Genomic DNA, 12,428 nt, shown 5'->3' with positions numbered 1-12,428 from the left:
CACAATTAACATTTGCTTAAAAATGTGCCTTTCACATGACCATGCTTATCTCCTTGAAGTTTCTTCCTTCAGATATTTAGGACATAACAGGCAACAGATAACTCTGAAGCCTACCTGACAGGGAAGTTTAATTTTAAAAACTCATCATGTATCATCCTCAGGGATATGCCATTTTCCAGGCTTTTTCATTCAAACCTACCTTTCACCTGAGACTTTTTCTCATCCAGTTCCCAAATTCCCCAAAAAAATAAGCACATACCAAAAATACATAGTATTTACCCTGAACATGAGTGACCTTACAGCTCATGAATACAGAATGACTTGATAAGTAGAATTCAGTCTATAGCATGAGTTATTTGTTTAAAATAAAGGTGGGAACCAGAAAAATCACTAAAACATGAGCAGTGGCTGACAAAAATTCTTAGCTCTCCCCTCAGACATCAATGAGAAAATACATCTGTAGTGTATCTGTCTAAGGCCTACCTGCAACATGCAATATACCTGAGTCATAGGCCTTGTACGAGTCAAAGAGCAGATGAGGAAGGCAAGAGATCAGTGTCAGACTTACTGAAACAAATACCTTGAAATTTCTAGAAAAGAGGAAATTGTTTTTTCCTACAAAACTCATGAAACATTTAATACCCTGTAGTTAAAATTAAGTAAGACCTATTTTAGAATTCTATTTTCTTTAAAAAAAATGTTTTTATTAACTGGAATCTCTCCTGTAACTTCAAAAAAAAAAAAAATTGTCACTGTTGACTAATAGAAAAGTTATTTTTTTAAAAAACTACCACTTCAAAGCTTTTTAAAAATACCTTAGATAAGTAGTAATACTATGTGGTTAGCTGTTATTTTGAAATATATGTAGCTTTTAAAGTTATAAGCCTAGCATTGGGCTAAATAGGGAAATATAGAAGATTTCAATTCTAAAGAGCATGGATTGGTGAAAGCAAACAACTAATCATTTAGTAATTATTGAGCATGGTGGACAATTATCCCTTTTTGTCACCCCAAGGAATTTACAATCTTTTTGGAAAGAGAAGTCATAAATTAAAACAATAACTTGTAGCAAGAATCAGCAAACTTTTAACCTTTTTCTCTAAAAGGTTGAATAATGAGTATATAAGGCTTTCTGGGTCTAGAAGCTAGTATATAGTAAATACTTTTTAAAAAGAAAATATTCTACCCCTCCCACGCCCTTGCCCTGCACTGTTGCTTTCCTTGGAGTGAACTGGCTTTGGTAGGGGGACTTTGGGTCAGCTGCAGTAACTTGTATTATTCTCTCAGCCAACAGAATCCAGCCTGAGGGGAGGCACATATTTAGGGGTGTAAGAAAGCAGCTGCTTCAGTCAGAATCACCCTCTGCCTCAGATCTCATTACACACTTCTCTCTTCCCAGTAAGCTCAGACATCTTAGACAGGTGACCGCAAACAAGGTGGTTCGTTAAATTGCCAATTCCCTAACAGACAGATTCTATCATTTGGTAGATTCTGACATTGGCAGTTGCTACTCAAAATGTAAGTGGTGACCCTAGACAGCATGAGGCCCAGCCACAGGTTAGGGAGTCAGGCATAAGACAGAGGCATCAGACAGAGAGGAGTAGAGAAAGATTCCTGGACTTGCTATCTAAAGACTACAGTGCTACTTTGCTCAGTATGGGTGCCATTAGGTCACAGTGATTTATAAGTAAGGACATGTACCAAACACCCTGCTAGATCAAGAAACATTTCATTAAGAGAATAAGCATTGAGCCCAGTGCTAAAGCATAGATAGAGACTGAAGAAATAGGAAAAAAAAAAAAAAAGCTTCAGAAGGGTGAAGTGAAATTGTCAAAGAATGACTTCTTGAAAAGTAAAATCATAGCTTATAAAATACAAAATAGATACATTCAAAGATTTTATTTAGCCAAGTTTTATCTCATTCATTATTTAGGAAATCCATGTAATTACATTAGTTCAAAAGGCTATCAGAGAATAGATACATACATGGACATTAAGCAATGCTGAAGTATATTTGCTAATATATACAAAATTTGTTTCTTCGGCAAGCTAGAAATCAGTTTCATCTCCATCATCCAAAATTCATTTGCTTTTCTATGAACAGAAATCATTTGCGTTTACCATCTCTTCATACATTACCTCGAATATTGCAGAATAGTCAGACAATGAAAGTTATAAAACCAGATAACCCCAGAAGAGTCCTTTAGATAATGTTCCACATTCCATTGTAAAGTACCCAGTGATCACTTTTTCCACTTCAGATTCTTTTACCTGACAACAGGAACAAAAAGTAAGATGAAGGTGCAATAAGTTTGTTTCAGAGACACCTATCTTAATGCCCAGCTGACTCCCCAGCTTTCATCATTTGACTGTTTTAGAATTGCACTGGGCGATAAGCCATTTTTGCTATGTTAAACCTAAAATTGTTCATACAATATTCCAATGCTATATTTTCTGGCCCTTTTATGCTGCTGCTGCTGCTAAGTCGCATCAGTCGTGTCCGACTCTATGCGACCCCATAGACGGCAGCCGACCAGGCTCCTCCTTCTCTGGGATTCTCCAGGCAAGAACACTGGAGTGGGTTGCCATTTCCTTCTCCACTGCGTGAAAGTGAAAAGTGAAAGTGAAGTCGCTCAGTCCGTCCGACTCCTAGCAACCCCATGGACTGCAGCCCACCAGGCTCCTCCATCCATGGATTTTCCAGGCAAGAGTACTGGAGTGGGTTGCCACTGCCTTCTCCGGCCCTTTTCTAGGTATGTAAGAAAACAATTGAGGAGTCAAATTCGGTGGAAAGTAATAGGCTTTTCAGTGGGTTTTTTTTTTTTTTTTCAGTTTTAGATTTTGATAAAGTTCAACTTATTGATTTTTTTATTCTTTTATAATTTCATTTATTTACTGGCTGTGCTGGGTCTTGGTTGCTGTGCAGGTTTTTCTCCAGCTTCAGTGCGCAGGGGCTCCTCTCCAGCTGTGGTCTGCAGGCAGTCTCACTGTGGTGGCTTCTGTTGTGAAGCACAGGCTGTAGGCATGCAGTCTTCAGTAGTTGCGGCACACAGGCTCAGTGGCTGCAGCTCCCAGGCTCTAGCGCACAGGCTTATTAGTTGTGGCACATGGGCTTAGCTGCTCCAAGGTATGTGAGATCTTCCCAGACAAGGAATTGAACCCATGTCTCCTACACTGGAAGACAAATTCTTTACCACTCAGCCATCAGAGAAGCCTGGTGCTTTTTAAATTATATAATGCACATAGAAACCTTCTCAATTCTTTTCATAAAGAAAGTCCTACTCACTTTAAGCCAAAGAAGTACAAAAGAGGGAGGGGAAAAACAAAATAAAGAAAGCAAACAAGCAAACAAACAACAAAACGAATAACACCTTGGAGACCCAGACACTTTAAGGAGACAAGTGGGGTCTATTATATAACATATTAAGAAATATTCTCTTGGCAAATATTAGATCTTTCCTCTTTTAAAATGGACATAAGACTAAAAACAGTAAATACACTGACAGCATGAGGGCAAAGAAGTAGATAGGAAAAAAAAAGCAAGTTGAACTCAAATTTGATATAATGACTATAGTGCTGGTGGGATCCTATAGGGCTCTACAGTAATAAGGTAACACCTTGTTAGGACAAGGCATAAGAAACAATGCTCATGGCAATGACTTGACATCATGATTAAAGGCACAAATCACGTTCAGAGCATTTTCATTGTGAAGACATTAAAAACACTGTATATTTTTAGAAGACTTCTGACATGTTTTAAAAATATAAGTGGTCAGAGAGCATATAAGACTCTTTAAACTTATTTAACAATTGAGAGGTTTTTTTTTATATAATTGGAAAAATCTAAGTATGGGTAGAGACAGTAATTATAGGGCAGAGTGGAATGAGAATATTCAGGAGAAATACTAGTAGACTAAGGAATCTTTGCAACTTCTAAATATTCCACTAAGATGTAAGATAAAAGGTAAATTCCTCTTGCTCAGATGGTCAAGAACATTTTCAAGGAAGAGATATCTAACTGATCTGACTGCCAATTTTGTGATGTTCAATTTTCCCAGTAGATAATAGTAGCTAATATTTATTATTTCATAGCAAATAAGCCACTGTATTAAATGATACTATTTATGTCTGTGTGTATATATATATTTATATATATTTCTCTAATTTTATTTCCATAATAAGTATTGAGAAAGATATTATTTTCTCTATTTTACAGAAGAGGAAATATAAGCTAAGAAACTGAGAGAGGTTAAATTATGATTATGAACTACACTACTACATGGCAGAGACAATTTTGAACCCAGGTTGTATGGGTCTATTACTTGAACTCAGAAGCATTCTGATATTTTATTCTTTCTGTTTAACACCAAAAACAGGTATTTGGGTAAATAGTATTGTCCTCATTTTATGTAAAAGCACACAGGCACAGGACAGCAAAGTAGCCAAGCTAAGCAGCATGAAGTGCCAGTGGGCATCCACTAGGTCTTCCCACTGTGAGAGGGTACAGTGGGCCTGTCTGTGGTGTCTCTCTGCTCGAATCCTCCCAAAGAAGACACCCCATCTCTCAGCTGATGGGGCAGCTGTGAGCAGCTTGCTGCAAACTGGAAAATGCAAATATTGCCTTGAAGACGTTCAAATTCAGTTTTAAAAACAAAACAAAAATCACATGCTATCTTAACAAAGAATTATCTCCTGGGCTTCTTTTGCTCTAGTCTGCCGATTTGTGACCCAGGGAGTAGAAGGTAAAAGACCAGTTGGGAGAGAATTGAAGAGACAGACAGAAACTGACTCACAGAGCGTTGCCGGGTTGCTCTAACGGAAGGCAGTCAGAATAAATACCCATTAATTCCCATGGCTCAGGCCTTGGAGCTATCTTGAATTCTAAAGAACCTTCTGGTTCCAATCACCTTTAAAAAGATATGGCTTAGATGTTCAGGTTTCTCATGATTACATGTGTGTATATATATATACAAATACATATATATCCCATATAATATATATAATATACATATATATCCTATGTATATTTATATGGCATATATATGTATGTGTGTGTATGTGTGTATACACCTAATAAACTCTCATGATACTAGGTAGCAGGCAGGTCCCATTCCGAGCAACCCAATGAGCCTAACAAAAACCATCACATTATCATCATTTGCCTTGAATTTTCCAAATGTATTTGTCTAACTTTTCACTCCAAATTGTTCTTTGATACACCATGCTATACTCTAGTCATGAATGATACATGAACACTTCTAATATAGAAGTAGGAAAACAAATCATGTTTGTTCTTCTACAAATTAATATGAATAAGATATTCAGTATGCAAATAAATTTTAAAGTGTCAAATTGATTTAAAGTATTAAACTACTGCTTTAGCAGAGAACTCTACTGACCAGTGTTCCAGAGTGCTGTATATTCTCTGAGCACTGATAATGATGATGGTATAAACCAATGATACTGACTTTTTAAGAAGTAAGTTTCTATAATGAGATCTGTGTTAGAGATACTTTTATAAATAATACATTAGTGTCACTCTAGAAGTAAAGATAATTACCTTTAGAGTCTTATAGCTAAAGGTATAAGCTTATAGCTTATATAGCTATAAGGCAGAAGATCATTTTTTTTAGCCTGGCTATGTTTGGGAAAGCAAAAGATATATGGTAATGATTCTGCTTTAAATTTATGAGTAACAAGTTGGGAACCTAAAAAGTCAGGCCTAGGGCCCAAGAGGCCCAAACATCAGGGACTAGCTCTAGTCAAAAACTCAACATCAACTTCTCAAACTATGAGAAGGCCCAAATAAATATGACTCTTGACGTCAATCTTTATCTGCAGGTCAACATCACAGTATTCCCAGGAGATGTCTAGGATCCATGATATTACCAACATGAATGGGGAAATATGTCTTCTTTATTTTTCAGATTAATCTCTCAAGTTCCTTTGCAGGGATATTGTCTGAGGCTTCTTATCACTGCCATTACCACCACTCCCAGATTTTCCAAAAACTGACAATTGAAACAGTACAAACATTAGTCCTTTTCTAGTTCTCTGTGACATTGGAAATGGCTTGTCTTCCGTTGCAGGACCAGACTAGCAAAAGAAGTGTCTAAGGTATAGAATGTCAGGCAACGCTGCTGTAAGTGTGCTGCAAGTGCAGGCTGAACACTTGTATAAAACTGAGAGTGAGCACCTAATAAATTATGTGACCTGAACTCTTCACTCTTAGGGAAACTTTCACCCTCAAGCAGGACCTATTACACAATTTGTAGGACCAAGTGCAAAATAAAAAACATGGGACACTTGTTTAAAAATTATTAAGAATTCTAGGGCAGTGGTAGCAGACCATTGAACCATGTATGGGTGCCTTTGGAGGTTGTGCACTGCTTCCAGGATCCCACAGGTCTAGGTCCAGCTGTTGAGCTAATCTGGGAGTAAGTGCCTCCTTAAACTTTGCATCCTAAGTGCTCCCTGCCCTCATCCTAAGTCCAGTCCTGCTCCATAATCTCACTTACTTATGGAAAAGGTTAATTTTATCTTTCAGCTTGACTGGACTGAGGGATGACTATATAGCTGGTTAAAAAATTGTTTCTGGACTAGATTAATACTTGAATTGGAAAAACAAGTGAAGAAGATCACTCTTACCAGCAAGAGTAGCATCGTCCAATCCATTGAAGGCCTGGATAGGACGAAAAGGCAGAGAAAGGGTAAATACGTTCTCTGTTTGAGTTGGCCCCTTTCTCTTCTCCTGCTTTTACACATAGGGGCTCCTCATTCTCCAGCCTTTGGACTTGGACCAGGACTTACAATGTTGGCTCACTTGGCTTTCAAGCCTTTGGACTTACACTGGACCTATTCTATAAGCTTTCCTGGGCTTCCAGTTTGCAGATGGCAAATTGTAGGACTTCTTGCCCTCCATAACTGTAATATCATAATAGTCTCTTTCTCTATATCTTATTGGTTCTGATCATTGAAGAGCCCTGAATAACACATTCATCAAATTCTACTTAAGTTAACAGTGTTCTGGATACTAGTCTACATGCTGAAGATAGAGCCAGGACGGCTTCAAGTGCAGTCAGGCAAGGCCTCATGCTCAGAAGGATTTGAGGTTGGTTTAGTGCTCTGCTGTCACCATCTTTAAAACCTGAATAACATTTTAACAGGAGATCTTGTACTTCCTTTTTGCACTAGACTCCACACATTAAATAACTTGTCCTGAATATAGTAGTGAAAGTCACTCAGTTGTGTCAGACTCTTTGTGACCCCATGGACTATACAGTCCATGGAATTCTCGAAGCCAGAATACTGGAATGGGCAGCCTTTCCCTTCTCTAGGGGATCTTCCCAACCCAGGGATCAAACCCAGATCTCCTGCATTATAGGTGGACTTTTTTATCAGCTGAGCCACCAGGGAAGCCCAAGAATACCAGAGAGGGCAGCCTATCCCTTCTCCAGTGGATCTTCCTGACCCAGGAATCAAACTGGTGTCTCCTGAATATAGTAGAGAAGGAAACAAAACAATCCTATCTTATGGAACTCACGGTTTATCTGTGCTTATCCACTGCTCTTTTGACATGTCCTAGACAGATTTCAGTCTGCTTCCAACAGCCATATGCTTGTGTCTCAAAACTCTGCACTCACGTTGTGGAGCATTATTTTTGATGGCACAGGCTTTGTGACAGCTTGGCCATGTCCATAGGACTTCTGAGCCTCAGTCAAAGGCTGATGAGCTTTTGGGCCCCTTCCAGAGCCAGAGTCACCATTTAGTTAGTTTCTGTGCAAAGTGATTTACTTAAGGAGCCTCATTGCTCTTTGAGTCTTTGCTAAGATAACCTATTTCACTGTGAGAGAATTATAGGAGGAAACTGCAGGATGAATGGCTCAGGACTTTATGCATTCTCCAAGCAGGGGAGGTATTGACCTCGAGGGGAAAAAACTTGGTTCTTGAGGGGTGAAAACAATCTCAACCTCTTTTTGTATAAATCACAAATATACAAAAGCACAGAAACAAATACACAGTGTGTCTCAGGTATTAAAACTTCATGAAATGGGGGAGTAAATAGGAAGGATTATCTAAAAGAGATCCCTAAGGGAACAATTTTGAAAAAAGGTTGAGAAACACTGGAATAGGTTATTTATACCTTCCCTCATGGAAAGACATAGGATTCACAGGCACGTTTTTGTGTCTCTTCCCCACTGACCAGTTTTGCACAACAAGTAGTAAATCAGCTTTTATTGAACCAATGGGAAAAAAAGAAAACAGGAAAAAGGTGTTAACTTTAACCCCCCGACAAAGCTTAAATATCTGGGCTACTCAAATTACCCTTCATAGAACTATAAATATCAGTTTCTCTTGGTTATTTAAATAAATGTTCAGAGACAGATAAATTATCAAGGTTTGAAACAGTTCCTGATGAGAAAGATATGAGGAAAAGAAATGAGAAATATCATCCAACAGCAGAATAAACAGAGATAAAAGTTTGGGAGAAAGTAAATGAAGTAAGAAGATAAAAGTGCAAATAGAAAAAAAAAAAGAAATGTTTTTTTCCTGATCCCAGGGAGAAAAATAAAACAGAAAAGTCTATGAAGATTATAAATATGAAAATATAGTTATACTTTATTTTTAGAAGTAATAAATATTTTCATAAATTGGCCACACATAGTTGTACACAGGACCTAGATGTCAACTTCGTTGAATATTTTATAATATTCACTCATTTACTTATTTTTTCAAAGTATATTGGTGAACAGCTATTATGTGTCAGACATTATTATAGGTATTGATGATAAGTAGAATTCCCGCTATCAAGTTATATATGTTTTCAAGTGAAATAGACTCAATAGATAAATGAAATTAAAAAAAGAAAAATAAGAAAAAATATTGTGATGGATGGCATTCCAGAAATTAAAATGAATTAATGTGCTGATATATGATCAATGCGGGCTCAGATGGTAAAGAATCCACCTGCAATGCAGGAGAACTGGGTTCGATCCCTGGGTTGGTAAGATCCCCTGGAGGAGGGCATAACTACCCACTCCAGTATTCTTGTCTGGAGAATCCCCAAAGATAGAGGAGCCTGACAGGCTACAGTCCATGGGGTCCCAAAGTGTCAGACACGACTGAGCGACTAAGCACAGCACATGATCAAAGATAATATCTTTGAGTAGATGTCTAAGATACCTAAAGTCAGGGTGTAGCTATCCAAAAGTACAACTCTAGGTGTTGTGTCTTATCATAGTGTAGGATGCTTTAGAGTTCCCAAATGATGATTAAGGAAAGAGCATATTCCAGACAGAAGGGCTTCCCCAGTGGCTCAGTGGTAAAGAACTTACCTGCAATGCAGGAGATGTGGGTTCAGCCCCTGGGTTGGGAAGATGCCCCGGAAAAAGAAATGGCAACCCACTCCAGTATTCTTACCTGGGAAATCCCATGGACAGAAGAGCCTGGTGGGCTATAGTCCATGGGGTCACAAAAGAGTTGTATACGACTCACTTACTAAACAACAAAAATATTCCAGACAGAGGCTTCACAAGTTGCAAAGACCAGTTAGATAACTAAGAGACTGAATATGCAAATAGCCAATGGCCAGTTAATATATGACAGTATAACTCTAATTCAAGTCTGTAGCAACAGCACCAAAAGCCAAACCAGCTTTTTTCGCTAATTTTACCTCTGTTTCTAACTCAAGACCAAGAGATAGCCAAAGTGTTCACCAGTTTTTAAGATAGTCCACTTCTATTTAGCCCTCTTCCAGGTTTCCCATGCCAGCAACTTCCAGTGACAGCACACCTGAAGCTTTGCTGTTGTTCACTATAAAGCTTTCCCACTGCTCTACTGCCTTTGTGTTTCTGCCAAATGCAGATGATGGTGGCTGACTCCCTTGCAAACTCTTCTCATTCTGGTGGTCTTCATTTTTTCCCACATGTTAGACTTGAGCCAGAAAAAGAATGAAGGCAGTATGACTGGAGTCTCTGAAAGAAGGGGAGAAGTAAGCATGGGTTAGATCACATGGTGTTCTGCAAACCAGGAAAGGTTTAGATTTTATTCTTAGTGAAGTGGGAATGCTTTCTGAGGCCTGGGGAGTAAGCAGTAAGGATGAGTTTAAGGAAGGATGTAACAGGATTTATTTTTTCCTTATTTGTTTAGCTTTACTATTTTGGTTTTCAAGTTATTCTTTATTTTTGCTTATATCAGTGTTTTTAAAGAATTCACTTCATTTTTTAGAGTAATTTTACATTCACAGCAAAATTGAGTGTAAAGTACAGAGTTCCCATATACCTCCTCCCCTCACACATGTGCAGTTTTCCTGACTACCAACATCCCTCATCAGAGTGGTTTATTGTTGTAGTTCAATCGCTAAGTCATGTCCGACTCTGCAGCCCCATGGTAATGAATCTTGCCTGCAATACAGAAGTCCTGGGTTTGATCCCTAGGTTGGGAAGATCCCCTGGAGGAGGGCATGGCAACCCATTCCAGTATTTTTTCCTGGAGAATCCCAGGACAGAGGAGCCTGGCGGGATTTGTTCCATAGAGTCACAGAGTTGGACACAACTAGAACAACTTAGCATGCGTGTGTGCATTACCCTTGTGAACTGGATGGTTTACCAAATCCTCTGTTCCAAAGGATGTCTCTTCCAAAAGAATCCTACTTGTGATTTGTGCTTTAAAAAAGAAAAAATAATAATATCTATAATTTTGGTGTTAACAATTTTCAAGTGGCTGGGTGATGATACTACTTAATAAATTGGGAAGATGGAAATAAAAGTTACTGTGATTTGATAAATCATGAGTTCCTTTTTGGCTATATTAAGTTTGAGGTATGAATTAGATCAAAGTTGGCTCATGAATTATTTATCAGTTAGTGACAGGATAAGTACAGAAGATAGGAATAAGAATTTAGAAATGTTTAGAGGAACTCGATAGAGCTCTGATATCCAAGTTTGTGGTAAATAAACTTGTCACATTTAACTGTGTGTTGACCAATTTTTCTGCTGTCAAATTTGCACAGTGAGTTGCACGGGTTAACAGCTACATACTATATGCACTGAAAGAACACGTTACAGCATGTGATAATTTAAAATTAGTTTGCTAATTGTGATCTAGAAATGTATATATTTGAAATCCATTTTTGTCAAAAGAATTTAAATATCATTACAACTCTATAGGATAAGTTATTGCAATTGACTACTCATGAAAGATTGAAGATATGGTTTGAAATTATTTCATCACTAGCATTATTTCTAATAAAGATTAACTAAATATCCTAAGTTTTCTAAATTGCTTTAAATTCTCTTTTCCATTTCTGTCAGTTTATATCTGTGAGACTAGCTTTCTATTCGGAGAAGGCAATGGCACCCCACTCCAGTACTCTTGCCTGGAAAATCCATGGACAGAGGGGCCTGGTGGACTGCAGCCCATGGTGTCGAGGAGTCGGACACGACTGAGCTTTTGACTTCACTTTCACTTTTCACTTTCCTGCATTGGAGAAGGAAATGGCAACCCACTCCAGTGTTCTTGCCTGGAGAATCCCAGGGACGGGGGAGCCTGGTGGGCTACCGTCTATGGGGTCGCACAGAGTTGGACATGACTGGAGCGACTTAGCAGCAGCTTTCTATTGAATTTGATTTTATTTATTTGGCTGCATTGGGTCTTAGTTGTGGCATGCAAGATTTCATTGCATAATGCAAGATCTTTCATTGCACTTCACTGACTCTCTAACTGCGGCTCATTGGCTCAGAACTTGTGGCACAGGGCCTTAGTTGCTCCTTGGCATGGGGGACATTAATTCCCCAACCAGCATCAACCCCAGTTTCTCTGCATTGCAAGGTGGATTCTTAACCACTGGCCCACCAGGGAAGTTCATCTACTGAATATTATTAAAGCAGAAAAAATAAGTGTATGCATATGAATATGGATATATGTATATCATTCCCTGAAATAAAATTGTCACCCATCTAAACTAGACTAGATAAGAAGCAAGTTTATTTGTCAATATAAATATTCATATACTTCTTTGTTCAAAGACACTTATAGAAAACGTAATATGGGGAATCACTATTTCATTCTTATTTTTTTATTATAATAATTTCAGAGTTAAAAAACTATGTTGAAGCAATTGTCTATTAATAATACCTATACACACATGGTAAATAACACATACAGTTTTTGCAATTCATTTTTTCTTATGCTTTTCTTGTTCTAAGTATACTTATTAAAATGGAGTTTTAGGTCTTTGGATATAATGAAAAAGGGGGAGATTGTATTTTTAATATGTTTTTTTCTTTATTTTTCAAATAATTTGTTTTGATTGACCTTCACAAAGCTACTAATCTATGAGGAATTGGAAATTATTGTAACTACATATTTTTGCCACAGAAAGTTGGAGATGCACTGAATTGGATGACAAAATGAAGATTTTAAAGATA

General features: G+C 37.8%; 1 long non-coding RNA gene across 1 annotated transcript; it reads right to left on the bottom strand.

The window, feature by feature from the left end:
• Positions 1-1,884: 1,884 nt before the first annotated feature.
• Positions 1,885-10,412, bottom strand: LOC133228729 (uncharacterized). The gene is made up of 2 exons (XR_009730354.1): positions 9,421-10,412; positions 1,885-3,078 (listed from the first exon to the last, which is right to left on the bottom strand). It is a non-coding gene; the product is annotated as an uncharacterized LOC133228729 (long non-coding RNA).
• Between the last annotated feature and the right edge of the window lie 2,016 nt (positions 10,413-12,428).

This window comes from Bos javanicus, chromosome 1 (genome assembly GCF_032452875.1).
Source record: "Bos javanicus breed banteng chromosome 1, ARS-OSU_banteng_1.0, whole genome shotgun sequence".
Lineage (NCBI taxonomy): Eukaryota > Metazoa > Chordata > Mammalia > Artiodactyla > Bovidae > Bos > Bos javanicus.
Note: the sequence above shows the minus strand (reverse complement) of the source record. Positions and strands in the feature narration are given on the sequence as shown.